Source organism: Manis pentadactyla, chromosome 3 (assembly GCF_030020395.1).
Source record: "Manis pentadactyla isolate mManPen7 chromosome 3, mManPen7.hap1, whole genome shotgun sequence".
Lineage (NCBI taxonomy): Eukaryota > Metazoa > Chordata > Mammalia > Pholidota > Manidae > Manis > Manis pentadactyla.
In genome coordinates this window covers 153603743-153622784 of record NC_080021.1, presented here as the reverse complement: position 1 = coordinate 153622784, position 19042 = coordinate 153603743, and the positions used below count along the sequence as shown (strand labels likewise).

Here is a 19042-nt window from a genome sequence, read left to right as displayed (position 1 = left end):
AGCTATTAAGTCTTGGTGATGGATTTCAGGGGATGAGGTCACAGTTGCTCATATTGTTGTCACGCACTGTGGCTCATGGCAGATTGTGGGCTTTTAAACTTAACATTAATATTTTTAAATAATATAATCTGTTTAATTATTTCACTTTGGATTATTGAGTTTCAGAATCAATCTTTTGTTTTCTGTTTTTTTTTTTTTCCTGCAACTGTTAAACTATTTTGTTATAAAAGGGTATGCATGATCTTTTCCTTCCTGGAATGAAAACCTTAATACTTGGAATTATGAGGTTCTAAAAGCAGGGAAAAACATTTTGAAAGGTTCCATGAAATCTTCATTAGTGTGAAATCTGTGTACCATGAAATGGCAAATCTGAAACATTCGTTTTTCCTTTTAATCTTTGCTCTTCAGACAAATGTAGGCTTTTTCTTTCTCTACTTCCCTTTATTCTGTAATTAATGTTTACTCTGTGTCAGGCATGGTGTTTGTGGTTAACGCAGAGGGCTACGGAAGCAAATGGTAGGGGAAAAAGTGACTTGTGTTAAGAGGCTGAAATGGAATTGTTCAGAGAGTTTTTAAGGAATATCACATAGTTCACTCTTGATAATAAGCTGAGGGTGGGGGTTCCTGCAGAAAAGTGGGAGAAAATGTCTAGAAAAATTGAGAGAAAATATCATGGAAAGCTTTGAACACTGCAACAGAAAAGATTGTTTACAAATTTTTCAGTTGTCATGAAGGTTTTAAGGAGAAAAGTGAAGTAAAGTAATATAATTGGTGTTTGCCTTCCAGATGATCTTTTTAAGTTGGGTGTTATTATGTTTAGGTGATGCCTAGATATGCTGCCTCCTTACTTGATTCACTGTGTTTTCTCTTCAAGTCTTAGAAAAAGCATACCACAGAACAAACGGAAAGTAACCAACTAATGGCTAATTCTTTATGCATAAAATGAAGATGTCCTGAGTGAAAATAAATTACATTGAGTTCAAATACATGCTACATTCAACTCTGAGTAATTTACCCTCCTAATTCTCCCATGGAGAATCCAAGATGGGAAGATGAATTTATAATAAAATTTGTTCGTTTCTCTGAATTGAGAAATCGATGTATCCAAAGAGACATTTAAAATCTATGTCACTTCTACATTCAAAACAGATATGCCTTCCAGCATTGCAGGGCTAGACCTCTGTAACTCACTGTTAAAATGAGTACTGTTTATGCCATTTCAGATAAAACTTTACTGTAAAACACTGGGATCCATTCATTCATCTATTGGAAGGTACCTTGACAAGTTTTACTTAGTTTTAAAATCAGAGCTCAAAGGTAAATTCATTTTATAGTTCAGAGCTTATAAAAATGTAAACTCTAGAAAGATTGATATTTTGAGTTAATCACTTTCTTCCCTCACCTTTCCCAGAAAAAATGGTATCATAACTTGGATACTTTTTTTAAAAAATGAGGTGTAACTTACATACTGTATCATACATGCACAAATGTTAACTGAGGGCCTGATGAATGAGTGTGCATGCATGTGTGTGGGTATGCACACACCTTGTGTCTGTCTATAAGATGGGACATTTCCATCACCCTAGAAAATTCCTTTTTGCCTCTTCCCAGTCAGTATCCCCAGAGATAACTGCTATTCTGACTTCTATTATCACAGATTAGATTTCCCTCTTCTTGAATTTCACAAAAATGAAATCATACAGCATATATTCTTTTGTGTCTGGCTTCTTTGGCTCAACATAATGTGTTCAAAATTCACCCATGTTGCATATATCAGTAATTCAGAAATTTTTATTGAGTAGGACTCCATCATATGAACAACTTGTTCATCTCTTCCTTATTGATGGAAATTTGGATCATTTCCAGTGTGGACACCTTTGGACAGATCTTCATAGGGTTTAAGACTGGGATGAAGAGGCCTAAGAAGTGAACTGAGAATTCTAAGTTATGAGCAAAGCTTTTTTTTCTTTTTTACAGAGTGTTCTGGGATCTTAACATTACAAGTTCCTGGCAGAAATAGAATATATCTTTCTCACACCCTATAAAGTGCCTGAATCAGAATTATTAAGCACCCAATTAAATATATTTGGTTCAGCATGGTGCTAATGAATATTAAAGTGTGAACTGAATCCTGTATGAGTTCTTCTGGTGAAAAGACCTCCATTCCCATGTCTCAGAAAACCACCAGGGGCTCCCTGAGCCGGCTCACCAGACATGCTATGGGGCATGATGTTAGTAGAAAGGGTCTATGCAGATCACCCAGAAAAACTCATCCCAACTAGAAATGTAATCTGAAGTGTATTGTGGGCAATTTGTGTGAATCTTAAAGTCATTTGAAAAGCAACTCATTCAAACACCTATGTACAATGTTAATAAAATGCTAAGGAAATATTAATGGTGGTGAACATATGTTAATTCCTATTACATATCTTACCGTTAATCTTCACAACTCTGCCAAGTGAGTGTTGTTATTCCCACATTTCAGGTGAAGAAACAAACGCAGGGCATTAAGTAAATTAAGATCATGTGGTTAGTATCTAGCAGAGCCAGAACTTGTCCCCAGGGTGTCACTTTCTGAAGCCCACTCATCCTCTTTACACTGAGACATCTTTATAGAATTAATAAGCCCCCCAAATTCCATACTTGAAGAAGTTAGATACAGGTGTAACTGGCTCACTTGTGATCTATCCATGGTTTTTGATGAGAAGGAATCTAAACCTCTAATATTTCCATGCCCAAGGAAACGGCACAGACACAGACCCCAAAACTTCCGTCAGTGCCCAGCATGTGCAGGGAACTTGAATATTATACAGTGAAGACTCATCTGATGTGCTGGTAAGAACAGTGCTTCATTGCTGCACCAGTCAAAATATTTCATCATTTCTAATTTTTTCTGCCTTAAAAATAGAATTATTTTGATTGTGATATTTTACTGCTGCTTCTCAAATAAGGCACATCCTTTTTAAAATAGCAAAGAATGGCAGATATTTTTAGGTTAAAAAAAAACCACACATGGTGATATCTCAGACTCAAAGGTAAATTTTTCTATGAGAGCTTTGTCTGTTCATTTTGATTCAGGACGAAGGATGCCTGTGGAAACCAGCTCTCTTCACAAGACAAGTTTCTTAAGGACTCATCACAGGCATTAACAGATGGTAAGAGGGTGAATGAGCTAAGAGAGCAGAACTACTGATGACTGATCTCTTGCACACATCCTGAGAAGATAACATCCCCATAATTTAAGTATTCAAAACTAAGTGAGGCACCACCGCCAAGAACATTTCAACATCACAAACTCATTTTGCTCAGAGAGAGTCCAGGCTTCTTTCAAACAGTAGTGGATGATTTAACCATGGAAACAAGTCTTAATATTTGCACAACTATTTTCCAGGGTGTGGGAGGAAATGAGCTATACTACTGGCTGGGCTGTTATACCCAGATTTTAAACATCCCTTGGGCTGCATGTAGTGGGAATAAAAGGAATGGTAACCACCTGGTGATCAGCGGGCACTGGACATCATATACTCTTCATCCTCCCTTAGACTCTGTGTAGCTATGGGACGTGTAGGGCCTGGGGCTACCCAAAATATCATTTGTCCTTTTCATAAGCATCTCTTCTGAGTTATATAAAATCTTCATAAGTATACACTTACTAAAGTATTATATCATATAATTGTGCAGTAATTTGTTTGCTCATTTGGCAGCATTTTGAGAATGGATCATCTCACTATATACAAGAGCACAGAGAGAGAGAGGCATCTCCTCTACATATTGGCCTATTTGGGAGTATAATTGGTTCAACCATTGAGCAAGCATTTTGGGAATATATATCAAAATGTATCAACTTAACAAGGTCACATCAGAGTCTTTATTGCCTTTTTATAATCAAATTTTTTTAGAAATAAACCTTAAGTAACCTACCAGAGTAGAATGTTAGAGATGAGGAGGGATACTTCATGGTTGTTTTGACATTTCTGTGATTACTAGTGAGTTGAATGGTTTTTAAAATGCATACTGGCCATCTGGATTTTTTCCTTAGGGGATTGTTCATGTCCTCTGCTCACTTATCTATTGTGGCCTTACTGTTATTCACAAAAATTACGTAAGCTATTTATGTAATGAGGATACTATCCATTTAACTGTCAAATTTTATAACTCAGGTGACTGTTTTAATCTAATTCTAAAGAAGGAACCTAAAACAAGGGAGCAGTTCAGTGGCAAAAAGAAAGAAAAAACCCCACCCAACTTTCACATTTATAGCTCAACATGAATTGCTACTTGAGCCTAAATCAGAAAAAGTTAGATAATTCTCCAATTAGGGGCCTCACATACAGTGAATGAAGTCTTTCGCATGAACCCTTAAAGCCCAGCAATTACACAAACATAATCCAGATGAATCTATCCCTATCACATTGCCACGTCCCTCTGCTTTGTATCAAGCAGAGAATACTGAATTGGTTCAAATATACCTGGATGTGCAACAAAACCAGGTTTCCTTTGGTTAGTAAGAACACGCAAAAGCATTTTACATCTTTGTTCAGTCCATACAGTAAAGCTTGAAACCCTAAGAGGAGAAATGGGGCACCAGATGCTGGATGCAGACACCAAGACCAGAAGTTTGCTGACACAGTTGGGCTGGACAGCCTCTCCAATTTGACACAAATGCAGCCAACAAAGACCGCCTCTATGGTAAGAACTCTGATGCCCAGGGGGAGTCTGTGACCAAGTACCGCTGTCATTGATTACTCTTTGCAAAGGGACCAATTGTTATCACCTTTAGAAAAATCCAAACCTGAGTATTACTTATTCCTTAGAGGTACGGGTGATGCTCACTCTCAATAGTTGCTTTAGCTATTCAATTATACTGTGAAATTAACTGTGATGGGTTGTTTCATTCCTTTTTTGTCAACCAAAAACACCCATGAGATGCGTAATTTAGTGATCAAAGCCTTGATTTAAAAAAGTAAAGAAAGGTTTTGGGAGACAGACTGATATCCAGTGTGCAAAGTCAGAGCGGCAAAGGAAATTAGCAAACATTCAGCTAAAATGTTCTCTGGGGCAGGGATTCATGGTAATAAATGGAACCATTTCAAGCTTGAAGGAAAGTACCTGGGGGAGACAGCACAGATCGCTGCAGGGATCACTGCCTTTCATCAGCCTAAAAATGGAGCTGCCTGTAGAATTTCCAGGTCAGCAAAAGATCCAGAAGAGACACTAAAATTTAACTGAACAAGAGGCTAGCATGAATCATTTATAAAGAGTTAAGAATGCTATAGATTAACAAATTAGGACAATACACACCAAATCTAGAATATTATAACCATGATACTGAACAATGTTATTTGTAAACCTGCCAAAAGCATATGAGACAATTAGATGTTTAAGTGCAGTCCTACAGTGCTCCTGGTAAGTCCTGTGCTTGCTAACTCACCACGATAAGCTATGTGCAAGTCTTTACAGGGTCACACAGTTCTTTCAGCCACGACAAAGCATAGGTACTTATTAAATGTATTCAACACATAAAGTAGTAACTGTATCCAGGAAGAAAATTCTTTGATCCATTCTTCAACATCTTCAGATCAAGACTTCATACAACTTCTCCTAGGGGTGAACTTCTGAGGACCAGGAACAATGAATAACCCCAAAGTCATCACAGAATCCTCCAACCTAATTTGAGATAAGCCTCTTCCTCTCCTCCCCCTGCTTCCTGATGCCCTGTCACCCCATATCAGAAGTGGTCATAAGTCCAAAGACGACTGATTATGGGAGAGTCTTAGCCACTGGTAACACCTTTCCCTTCTTTGAATACAGCTGTCTGTGAGTTGTCAAAAGATTAGCAAATGGGCAACAGGATAGGAAGGCAGTGGCAGATGTTTGGCCTGGGTGATTTCAGAACAGTGCAATAACTAGAAGTTTCAAACCAGAGGGTATAGGCTGCAGAGTATTTTTGTTTTACTTCTTAAGGTTTTGCCTTAAGAAGGCACATTGTCTCCTGTTTGTCACAAGCCTCAGTGCTCCCAGTTCTCTTATACTTTGTCTGGCTTACTCTTTACCCATAGTTCTTTAGTGGCCTGATACATATGCAATTTGGTAAATGATGTTTGTAGAGCTTGGAATGTATATGGCCTAACTATTGGGGCAGGGGTCTTTATATAGTCCAAATCAAGTTCATTAATAGTGTTCAACTCTTCTACATCTTTGGTCATTTTCTGTCTACTTAAAGTATTATTTTCTAAGGGATGTGCGTTAAAAATCTCCCACTTAATTATGAATTTGTCTATTTCTCCTTGTCATTCTATCAAATTTTGCTTTATGTACTTTGAGGGTTCAAGCTAGGGATTTTTATCTTCCTTATGAATTATTCCTAAAAAATGTTTTTGCACGATACTGATGGAATTACGTCAACTCTCATTAAAAAATCTTCCTGATGTATCTATGCCTTCGGCTTTGTGAAATTTTGTTTGAGAGTCTCTTTTATAAATAGTGTGGTAGAATTTCTGTCTTCTAATGTGTTAAAAGTTATATCTGTTAACAAATTACATTTATATTATAATTACTAAATTTAATTGGACCTATTTCTTCCATTATTTTTTTCTATTTACTATGCGTTTCTCCTTTCTGGCTTACTATTAGATTGAAAAACTTCTTAATTCTTATTTTACAATCAATCAATATGAAAGCTAGATATTCTGCTTCTATTGTACTTGTGACTACCTTAAATTTTTAACATTGAATCAGAGTTAATCAACATTTCTACCCTCCTCCAGAAAAAAGCAAGGATCTTAAAATGCTTTGACTCCAGTGAGCACCTACCACATTCACTGGTTGTTATCAAGTGTTTTAATTCCATCTTGCTTTGAAGCCCCACCTGCCAAAGACATCATTATTATTGTTAGTCAATGTTTATTTAAATGAAGCCTCTTATTTACCACTTTCTTTTCTCACTTCATTATTAAAACCCACTCTGATCCTCTGGGTTCTAGCTCCTTCTTTCAGAAATTCATCTTTAGCAAGTTTTTACTGGGCATTTATAAAAGCAAACTTAAAAAGCCTTTATTATGCCCTCTCTTTTAGAAAATATATCCTTTTTTGGGAGGTCCACGTACATACAGGGAGGTATGTGATGTGCATGCATGCAAAGGGTTTAGCTCAATGAATTTTTGCGTGTACATCCAAGCAAATATCAGTCAGCTCAAGAGTTATAATATTTCCATCACACCAGAGGGTTCTCTCATGCCCCTTCTCAGTTGGTACTCACCCCTCCCTTTTTGGACACTTACCACTACTGATTTAGCCTATTTCTTGAATTTCATATAAATGGGATCATATAGTAGGTACTCTTTTGTGCCTGGCTTCTTTCACTCTACATAATGTTTATGAGATTACTGTTTTTCTCAGTAGTTTTCCTATCACTGTGTATTCTATGCATTATCATACTGAAATGATGGTTTACAGGGTACAGAATTCCAGGTTGATAATTTTTTTCAGCTTTTTGAAGATGCTATTTCAAGTCTTTTAGTTTTTATTGTTGCCAAAATGAAGTACGCTGCCAGTTGAATTCTTTTTCCTTTGCTGGCAATTTGACCTTTTTCTTGGTTTCTTTCTCCCTTCTGGTTATGTTTAAAATGTTCCTTTCATCTTTGGTGTTAAAAAATTTCCATAAGTAACATCAAGGTGAGGATTTGTTTTTGGTAATGCTGAAAGAAAGGAAAGAAGTCAATGTGTTCATCATTTTTTTTGTAATAAAAATTTTTTTTATTGGCAAATAAAATATACATGTTTAATGTGTACAACTTATATAGAGATATACATATGAATTATATATATACTTAGACAAAGATTGTGAAATAATGACCACAATAAGATAATTAATACATCCTTTAGCACAACTGGTACTATTTTCCTTTATCCCTATGATTTTTTTTTTTCCTTTCTTTTTCCCTGCCCTTGTCCCTCCCTACCCATCCATCCTCCCCAGTCCCTTTTCCTTTGGTAACTATTACTCCATTCTTGGGTTCTGTGATTCTCCTGCTGTTTTGTCCCTTCAGTTTTCCTTTGTTCTTATGCTCCACATATGAGTGAGATCATTTGGTACTTCTCTTTCTCCACCTGGCTTATTTCACTGAGCATAATACCCTCTAGTTCCATCCGTGTTGTTGCAAATGGTAGGATCTGTTTTTTTCTTATGGCTGAGTAATATTCCATTGTGTATATGTACCACATCTTCTTTATCCATTCATCTACTGATGGACATTTAGGTTGCTTCCATATCTTGGCTATTGTAAATAGTGCAGCGATAAACATAGGGGTGCATCTGTCTTTTTCAACCTGGAGTGCTGCATTCTTAGGGTAAATTCCTAGAAGTGGAATTCCTGGGTCAAATGGTAAGTCTATTTTGAGCATTTTGAGGAACCTCCATACTGCTTTCCACAATGGTTGAACTAATTTACATTCCCACCAGCAGTATAGGAGGGTTCCCCTTTCTCCACAACCTCGCCAACATTTGTTGTTGATTGTCATTTCGATGATGGTGATCCTTACTGGTGTGAGATGATATCTCATTGTGGTTTTAATTTGCATTTCTCTGATGACAAGCGATGTGGAGCATCTTTTTATGTGTCTGTTGGCCATCTGAATTTCTTCTTTAGAGAACTGTCTTTTCAGCTCCTCTGCCCATTTTTTAATTGGATTATTTGCTTTTTGTTTGTTGAGGTGTGTGAGCTCTTTATATATTTTGGATGTCAGCCCTTTATCGGATCTGCCATTTATGAATATATTTTCCCATACTGTAGGATACCTTTTTGTTCTATTGATGGTGTCCTTTGCTGTACAGAAGCTTTTTAGCTTGATATAGTCCCACTTGTTCATATTTGCTTTGGTTTCCCTTGCCTGGGGAGATATGTTCATGAAGAAGTCACTCATGTCTATGTCCATGAGATTTTTGCCTATGTATTTTTCTAAGAGTTTTATGGTTTCATGACTTACATTCAGGTCTTTGATCCATTTTGAATTTACTTTTGTGTATGGGGTTAGAGAGTGATCCAGTTTCATTCTCTTACATGTAGCTGTCCAGTTTTGCCAGCACCATCTGTTGAAGAGACTGTCATTTCCCCATTGTATTTCCATGGCTCCTTTATTGTATATTAATTGGCCATATATGTTTGGGTTAATGTTTGGAGTCTCTATTCTGTTCCACTTGTCTGTGGCTCTGTTCTTGTACCAATACCAAATTGTCTTGATTACTGTGGCTTTGTAGTAGAGCTCGAAGTTGGGGAGTGAGATCCCCCCCCCCCACTTTATTCTTCCTTCTCAGGATTGCTTTGGCTATTCGGGGTTTTTGGTGGTTCCATATGAATTTTTGAACTATTTGTTCCAGTTCGTTGAAGGATGCTGTTGGTAATTTGATAGGGATTGCATCGAATCTGTATATTGCTTTGGGCACGATGGCCATTTTGATTATATTAATTCTTCCTAGCCAAGAGTATGGGAAGAATTTCCATTTGTTATTGTCCTCTTTAATTTCTCTTAAGAGTGTCTTATAGTTTTCAGGGTATAGGTCTTTCACTTCCTTGGTTAAGTTTATTCCTAGGTATTTTATTCTTTTTGATGCTATTGTGAATGGAATTGTTTTCCTGATTTCTCTTTCTATTAGTTCATGGTTGGTGCATAGGAAAGCCACAGATTTCTGTGTGTTAATTTTGTATCCTGCAACTTTGCTGAATTTCGATATTAGTTCTAGTAGTTTTGCAGTGGAGTCTTTAGGGTTTTTTATGTACAATAACATGTCATCTGCAAATAGTGACAGTTTGACTTCTTCTTTACCAATCTGGATTCCTTGTATTTCTTTGTTTTGTTTAATTGCCATGGATAGGACCTCCAGTACTATGTTGAATAACAGTGGAGAGAGTGGGCATCCCTGTCTTGTTCCCGATCTCAGAGGAAAAGCTTTCAGCCTCTCGCTGTTCAGTATGATGTTAGCTGTTGGTTTATCATAGATGACCTTTATTATGTTGAGGTACTTGCTCTCTATGCCCATTTTGTTGAGAGTTTTTATCATGAATGGATGTTGAATTTTGTCGAATTTTTTTTCAGCATTCTTTTTGTTGATGTGGTGGATGATGTTGATGGATTTTCAAATGTTGTACCATCCTTGCATCCCTGGGATGAATCCCACTTGGTCATGGTGTATGATCCTTTTGATGTATTTTTGAATTCGGTTTGCTAATATTTTGTTGAGTATTTTTGCATCTACATTCATCAGAGATATTAGTCTGTAGTTTTCTTTTTTGGTGGAGTCTTTGCCTGGTTTTGGTATTAGGGTGATGTTGGCTTCATAATGAGTTTGGGAGTATTCCCTCCTCTTCTATTTTTTGGAAAACTTTAAGGAGAATGGGTATTATGTCTTCTCTGTATGTCTGATAAAATTCCGAGGTAAATCCATCTGGCCTGGGGGTTTTGTTCTTGGGTAGTTTTTTGATTACTGCTTCAATTTCTTTGCTGGTAATTGGTTTGTTTAGACTTTGTGTTTCTTCCTTGGTCAGTCTTGGAAGGTTGTATTTTTCTAGGAAGTTGTCCATTTCTCCTAGGTTTTCCAGCTTATTAGCATATAGGTTTTCATAGTAGTCTCTAATAATTCTTTGTATTTCTGTTGGGTCCGTCGTGATGTTTCCTTTCTCATTTCTGATTCTGTTGATGTATGTTGATTCTCTTTTTCTCTTAATAAGTCTGGCTAGAGGCTTATCTATTTTGTTTATTTTCTCAAAGAACCAGCTCTTGGTTTCATTGATTTTTTTCTATTGTTTTATTCTTCTCAATTTTGTTTATTCCTTCTCTGATCTTTATTATGTTCCTCCTTCTGCTGACTTTATGCCTCATTTGTTCTTCTTTTTCCAATTTTGATAATTGTGACATTAGACTCTTCATTTGGGTTTGTTCTTGTTTCTTTAAATATGCCTGGATTGCTATATACTTTCCTCTTAAGACTGTTTTTGCTGCGTCCCACAGAAGTTGGGGCTTTGTGTTGTTGTTGTCATTTATTTCCATATATTGCTGGATCTCCATTTTAATTTGGTCATTGATCCATTGATTATTTAGGAGCATGTTGTTAAGCCTGCATGTGTTTGTGGGCCTTTTTGCTTTCTTTGTACAATTTATTTTTAGTTTTATACCTTTGTGGTCTGAAAAGTTGGTTGGTAGGATTTCAATCTTTGGAATTTACTGAGGCTCTTTTTGTGGCCTAGTATGTGGTCTATTCTGGAGAATGTTCCTTGTGCACTTGAGAAGAATGTGTATCCTGTTGCTTTTGGATGTAGAGTTCTATAGATGTCTATTAGGTCCATCTGTTCTAGTGTGTTGTTCAGTGCCTCTGTGTCCTTACTTATTTTCTGTCTGGTGGATCTGTCCTTTGGAGTGAGTGGTGCATTAAAGTCTCCCAAAATGAATGCATTGCATTCTACTACCTCCTTTAATTTTGTTATTATTTGTTTCACATATATTGGTGCTCCTGTATTGGGTGCATATATGTGCATATATGTTTATAATGGTCATATCCTCTTGTTGGACTGAGCCCTTTATCATTATGTAGTGTCCTTCTTTATCTCTTGTTACTTTCTTTGTTTTGAAGTCTATTTTGTCTGTTACTAGTATTGCGATGCCTGCTTTTTTCTCCCTATTGTTTGCATGAAATATCTTTTTCCATCCCTTGACTTTTAATCTGTGCATGTCTTTGGGTTTGAGGTGAGTCTCTTGTAAGCAGCATATAGATTGGTCTTGCTTTTTTATCCATTCTATTACTCTTTGTCTTTTGATTGGTGCATTCAGTCCATTTACATTTAGGGTGATTATTGAAAGGTATGTACTTATTGCCATTGCAGGCTTTAGATTCGTGGTTACCAAAGGTTCAAGGTTAGCTTCTTTACTACCTTACTGTCTAACTTAACTCACTTATTGAGCTATTATAAACGCAGCCTGATGATTATTTCTCTCCCTTTTTATTCCTCCTCCTCCATTCTTCATATGTTGGGTGTTTTGTTCTGTGCTCTTTTTAGGAGTGCTCCCATCTAGAGCAGTCCCTGTAAGATGCCCTGTAGAGGTGGTTTGTGGGAGGCAAATTCCCTCAACTTTTGCTTGTCTGGGAATTGTTTAATCCCTCCTTCATATTTAAATGATAATCGTGCTGGATACAGTATCCTTGGTTCAAGGCCCTTCTGTTTCATTGCATTTAATATATCATGCCATTCTCTTCTGGCCTGTAAGGTTTCTGTTGAGAAGTCTGATGATAGCCTGATGGGTTTTCCTTTGTAGGTGACCTTTTTTTTCTCTCTGGCTGCCTTTAATACTCTGTCCTTGTCCTTGATCTTTGTCATTTTAATTATTACGTGTCTTGGTGTTGTCCTCTTTGGGTCCTTTCTGTTGGGAGTTCTGTGTACTTCCATAGTCTGAGCAACTATTTCCTCCCCCAGTTTGGGAAAGTTCTCAGCAATTACTTCTTCAAAGACACTTTCTATCCCTTTTCCCCTCTATTCTTCTTCTGGTACCCCTAGAATGCGGATATTTTTCCTTTTGGATTGGTCACACAGTTCTCTTAATATTGTTTCATATCCTGGAGATCCTTTTATCTCTCTCTCTGCATCAGCTTCTATGCATTCCTGTTCTCTGGTTTCTATTCCATCACTGGCCTCTTGCATCTTATCCATTCTGCTTATAAATCCTTCCAGAGTTTGTTTCACTTCTGTAATCTCCCTCCAGACATCTGTGATCTCCCTCCAGACATCTGTAATCTCCCTCCGGACTTCATCCCTTAGCTCTTGCATATTTCTCTGCAGCTCTGTCAGCATGTTTATTATTTTTATTTTGAATTTTTTTTCAGGGAGACTGGTTAGGTTTATCTCCTTCTCAGATGTTGTCTCTGTGATTTTTGTCTGTCTCAGATTTTGCCTTTTCATGGCGATAGAGATAGTTTGCAGAGCTGGGGCAAGTGATGGCTGGGAGAACGTCCCTTCTTGTTGGTTTGTGGCCTTCCTCTCCTTGGAGAAAAGCGACCTCTAGCGGCTTGTGCTGGGCAGCTGCACGCAGACTGGGCTTCTGATTCTTGCCCGGCCGCTATGTAGTTTAGCTCCACAGTTGCTGTGGGCATGGCCTGCCCCAGGCTGCTGCTATGATATGGCGGAGCCGTGTCAGAAGGGGAACGGCCGGGAGGCTGTTTATCTCCATGAGGGGCCTTCGAGCTGCCCTGCGGCACAGGGTGTTAGTGTGCCCAGAGTTCCCCCGGATTCCCAGCTGCCGGGCTAAGATTCCCGGGATGCTCCCATCCAGCTGTGGGGTCCCTGTCCCTTTAAGACTTTCAAAAAGCACTTGCTTTTCTTTGTTCCCGGGGCACCAGCTGCAGGGACCCGCTCACAAGTCTTACTAACCTGTTTCCCTAGTTTCCAGCTCCCCACGCACTGTGTGTCTGCGCTCCGGTGCGGATGGCTAAGACTGGGCGTTCAGCAGTCCTGGGCTCCCTCTCCCTCCCCACTCCGACTCCTCTCCTCCCGCTGGGAGCTGGGGTGAGGGGCACTCGGGTCCTGCCAGACCGGGGCTTGTATCTTACCCCCTTCCCCAGGCACTGGGTTCTCACATGTGTGGATGTAGCCTGGCTGTTGTCCTGTGTCTTCTGGTCTCTCTTTTAGGGAGAGTTGTATTTGTTGTATTTTCAAAAATATATATGGTTTTGGGAGGAGATTTCCGCTGCTCTACTCACGCCGCCATCTTGGCTCCGCCTCTCAATGTATTCATCATTTTGAGAGCTTATAATCAGGTAAAGACAATCTCTCTAGACTTCTGCCCCACTGGAGTAGATTTGGAGCCCACACCATTATATGGAATGAATTGATGGATGGAATTTTTCAAGTCCCCTTCTTGAAAAAAGAGTGACCCTTTTTTAATATTATATAATATATATAACATAATAAAGCTGAGGAGCTCAGCTTTAAATAGGGTTTAAGTTTTAGTTTCCTGCTTGCAAAGAGCCAGTCACATCTACTGTCCCTGCAGGCACGCGAATTAACACAGGGTCTATTTCCAGATCCAGGGCCCTCAGGGCCGCATTTTTATCTGACTCCTTTGAGCTCCCACTTCCTTTCTCACACCTGGTGATTCCCTTTGTTTCTTTTGATCTGGATTGTTATGACATTTTTAGAAAGCATATTTTAACCAACTTTTCTATTTGTTTGTGGTTAAAGGAGACTTTGCAGAGCTTTGCCCACCATGTTGTCAGAATCTGAATCTGCTTCTCTGTCACCATTTATCCAGCTGGCCCTGATGGGCTTTTGAGTGGCTTAGAGCAAGGGCCCTGAAGCGAAACAGACTTGATTTTGAATCATTGCTTTAATGACTGACTAGCTGTTTGATATAGGGTAGGTTATTTAACCTCTAAGCTGCAGTTTCCTCATTTCCAAAAACAGGATGATAAAAACTCTTACCACAAAGGGCTGTTGTGAGTATGGAGTATGCTAATGCATTGCAAGCCCTTGGCTCAGTACCTTAGGAAGCACTCATCAATAACTATTAATATTATGAAACACTGTATAATGATGTTATTAAATTTGTTAATTTGCCTACCTAGGAATCAGATTTATGTACAAGTTGATGCTACTTGTACATAAACCTGAGAAGTACTTTCATGGAAGAGAAACAAACTGAGTAATAGTTAATTACAATAATATGAACTCTGTATATGTGGGATATATGATGTTGCTCTTTATAAATGCTGCCCTACAAAAGTCCCATGTTCTCATGTTTTATACATTCTGGGATAAATTTGCAAAGTTTGGAGAAAATTCTTGAAAGTCAGAGAGAGAACACTGGCACTTTGCTTCCTCCAGGGTTTCAGGCAATGTATTCAATCCCTTTATCGAGGAAGTTGCCATGATAAACCGATGAACTGAACAGGGACGTAACTGGTTTATGTGGTGGTGTGAGCTCCTTTAATGAACTGCAGACCAGGAGTAAACAGTTCACTGACTGGGTATGAGGCTCACACTTAGAAGAGTGTGGCCTTAGGGGCATTTTAGCAGGATCATAAAAGTGATATTGTTGTATAGGAAGGAAACTCTTCTTTCCTCAGAAAGGGATGGTCAGGGAATGAGTTAAGCAATAACCTTAGGTGGAGAACCAAACTAATTCTACTACGTAATCAGAGAAAGGTCATTATTGGTTTATAATGAATGAGTCAGTATCTGCCTACAGTCCAGAGGTCCACGAGAGTTTTGACTGTAGCTGATTTTGGGATCTACATGGATCTGCCAATCCTACAATATATCATTCGTGGGTCTAGGGGACACTGAGGTGACTATGATTACCACAATATTCATTTCTACTATTTCTCACTCTAATTGTTTTTTTGGTAGGAGGTGATAATTCTCCTCCATTAATTTTTTTCATTATTTACAAATAAACAAACAAAAGCAGCAGTTGGACTGACTTGCTTTACTTCTCAAGTTGATCTCATAATATTTTCCATGTACATTCAGAAGGAATTGGATTGCTACTGTAAGGTCAAATCAAACATGAAATGCAATTCAGAAGCAGTTTTTAAGTGTTATAATGGGATAGCCAGAGAATTAAACCTTATGGTGCAAATATTACTGACACTCTGAAACTTATCCCAGTTTTTGTTGTTCTACTTGAATTTCTGCTTTAGTCAAAACTTATAAAGATCAATTCAAGGACTATGAAAAAACTCCAAATCCCCTACCCCCCAAAAAACCAACAATATTGTGGGTACATAGCCTGTTGCAAAGAAAATACTACGCTTGATCTGCTCAGACATTTTAAATTATGGGCTTAAAAATACAATAATCTTTTAAAATACCAAATAAAAAAATAGTGAAATTAAAAACAGTATGATAAAACAATATTGGTAGACTTGAACACCACAGAAAATATTATTGTGAAATTTACTATCACTGTCAATTCTGAAAGGTACAGTTTACAGAATTTACCTGGTTACTTTGGAAATGACTGTTTTTCTAAATCTTGAACAGAAGTCAAAGTTACCTCACTATGTCTAAAGCCTACAGTTCATCTGTGCTCTCGGCATCAGCAGGGGTCACAGTCTGGGCCAGTCCATTGGAAAACTGAAACCTTCCTCCACACAAGTCTTAAGTCTATCTTATTCTCTCTAAATAAAGTCATCTGAATTTGGCAAGACTCTTGAAATCAGAATTATATATATATTCTTCCATTTTTGGTTATACACCATTCTTCACAAATTTAAGAAAAAGTGTATCTCTACCCAGCTTGCCATTTTCTCAGTTAAAAATGACTTTTGCTTTCCCCATCCACCCAAAATGGACTTGGAAATTAAAAAGATTTTACTATTAAATTTCTCTTCTACTCTCACCAGCAGAGGAGATATCATCAAAACTCTTTTTCTAAAATGATTACCAGTGAAAAGCTGTCCTGTATTAGCACAATTTTCATCAAGGTTCAATTTAAGGTCTACTCTCTGTCTTCTGAAATAAAAGACATTCTTAAATTCAAAGGTAGAAAAGGTTAATACATCAGTTAATATATGAGTCATGGCTACCAAATAAAGCACCCAGACCACCCCCTATGTTATATTCACAGAGAACACATTGGCTCATATCATTCCGAGTTTACTAATTCCTTGGTTTAAAAAAAAAAAAGATTGTAGAAAGATGTGTCTGTCCATCCATCCGTCAAGATTAAGATCACTCTGAAGAAACCAAATCCTTCCAGATTAACTGCTCTGGATCTTGGGGTTCCCAACACTCAGGTGGACAGTTACTCCAAGATGTTTGAGAAAACAGGAAGCCTTTAGCTGTGCCAAGGACTGATTATTTTCATAGCACCCAGTGACTTTTGTTAATATAAAAGTCACTGGAATAAAATGTCAAGAAATACAAGCTGCCCACTTTGAAACTAAATAGTGAGGCCTCTCCTTAATGTCAGTTCTCAGTAAAGTGTGTGTGGTGGCATTCATTTGACAGCAACAGACTGTTTTCTGGTAATCATGTTCTATTCCCTGAGGCATCAGCCTCATGAAGTGCACATAAAATGTAACTCCCCGAACTCTGAATTCCAGATGCTCCATCCAAGAATCCTCTCCTGACCTCTGTACTTTTTCATCACCACCTCTCCATTTCAGGAGCACAGGCTGGCAAAGGTCCATGGAACTCATACCCTGATGCAGTTAATCTGAAAAGCAGCGGAAGCACAGGGGCAATTTCATCACCGTGGTGACGCTTTGAAACCCAGTGACAACTCTAATGGCATTAATACCTAATGACAATCTCAAGAGCTTGATGAATATTAATAACCTGATCAAAGAGCAATATTTAAAAACAAAGAGCATGTCTTTGCTTTTGACTGCAGTATTTCTGAATTGTAAAAGGCCCATTTTCCCATCATTTTTACAGGTTACTGAGTGCATTTCAATAAGGTAGGCTTGACATTGCTTCTGATGCAAGGGTGGGAGGCCACAAAGGGTTATTATAATCTTTATACTCTTCTTCAATGGACAAAAGTGAAACTCATGATTCCAATCTATCAACTTTTAAATAACTATAGTAAATAACTACCATGTGCTCAAGAACAGGGCTACAATTTTTAGAAGTAAGATGTAGGAGGCATCATTCACGTCTTCAAGGAGCTTACACTCAAATTGGGAAGATTACTACAAGTCAAACAATTAGAATATATTATAAAATACTTCATGCCTGCCCCGTGCCAAGGAATCTGCTAGCTCCAAGGAATAAAAAGACCCAGATCCTTTTAGTCCCTACCTGGGAGCAATGGACAAGTGTGCAAGGACAATAAAGTAATGGTAACAAAACAACAATAACAGTGATTGAGATTCAGTGAGGACTTAGTATATATTAATATTAATGGACCAGGCATTGCATGGGCTATCATGGGTGAGAGGGGGAGTAAAATCAGTTCTCATTCTGAGCAGTCAGAATACATAATATTACTACAATCAAGTCTTACCAAGGATGATCAATTCTGCTTTAGACAAGTATGGTTCACTAGATGTTTGCTTTTGCATGGCATACCTCTGGTTTAAGGAAATCTCAACTCTCTGTAACATTTAGTAACCCTTTTGAAGCCCTATGAAATACTTCTTTTCCCACCCCGAGCTTTACTGAGATATAACTGACATGCAATATATTATATAAGCTTAAGGAATACAACATACTCAGTTGATATATGTATGTATTGTGAAAATATGATCACATTAGGTTAGTCAATGCATCTATGACTTCACAAAGCTACAATTGTGTGTGTGTGCTGTTTTGAGAACTTTTAAGATCTACTCTCTCAGCAACTTTCAAATAAACAATATTGTTAACTACAGTTACTCTGCTGCACATTACATCCCCAGAACTTTCTCATCTTCCTCAAACTTACTAACATGGAAGTTTGTATCCTCTGACCACCTTTACCTATTCCCTGCCCACTGATGATGTGAATTCAGTGAAAAGGCTGCAGCTCAAGTCCATAAGAAAAAAAGGCCCAGGTTCCTTTGTGGCTCCTCATGTAGTACAGGCACAAAGCCACGAGAAGAAAGCATTCTACAGTGCTTTCTAATCCTGAAGTAAGAAACAGAAAACAACACTGATTATTTACCTGCAGAAGCCTCCAAACAGCTGCAATGTGAAGGCAACTGGAAACACCTGTCGGGCAGAGCCCTGCGCTCCTGTATCAGCCTGGCGGCCACCTTTACACAAGTCCTCCCACTAGTCGGTGGCGGGGGACAGGGGGAGGCCCCGCCCCCAGCCTCAGAATGCTCAGGGTGGCCGGCCTCTGCCCCCGCCGCACCCCCAGCCACGGCAGGGGGAAGGAGGGCCATGGGCCTGGGATTCAAGCACACATCTGATGGGAGCCCATAGGCGGGCAGAGGGCTGTTGCTCAGTTCTCTCTCTGCAGAGTCCCCCTGAGCCATCCCATCCATTGTCATGGCCTTAATTATCTCCATGCTAATTCGCCCAGGCCCTATGCCTTCACACTTCTCTTCATGGGGCTCTTACCAGAATAT

At 38.5% G+C, this 19042-nt stretch overlaps 1 protein-coding gene across 5 annotated transcripts in view; it reads right to left on the bottom strand.

Annotated features, from left to right (window-relative positions):
• Nucleotides 1-19042, bottom strand: part of APBA1 (amyloid beta precursor protein binding family A member 1) — a 212669-nt gene that overhangs the window by 96643 nt on the left and 96984 nt on the right. Inside the window, exon 2 of one of the 5 annotated variants that reach the window (XM_057498589.1) lies at nucleotides 6814-6868. The exons of the other annotated variants lie outside the window; for them this stretch is intronic. The gene's annotated coding sequence lies outside the window, so the exon portion shown is untranslated. The remainder of the gene's footprint in view (nucleotides 1-6813; nucleotides 6869-19042) is intronic. 5 annotated transcript variants of the gene reach the window in all.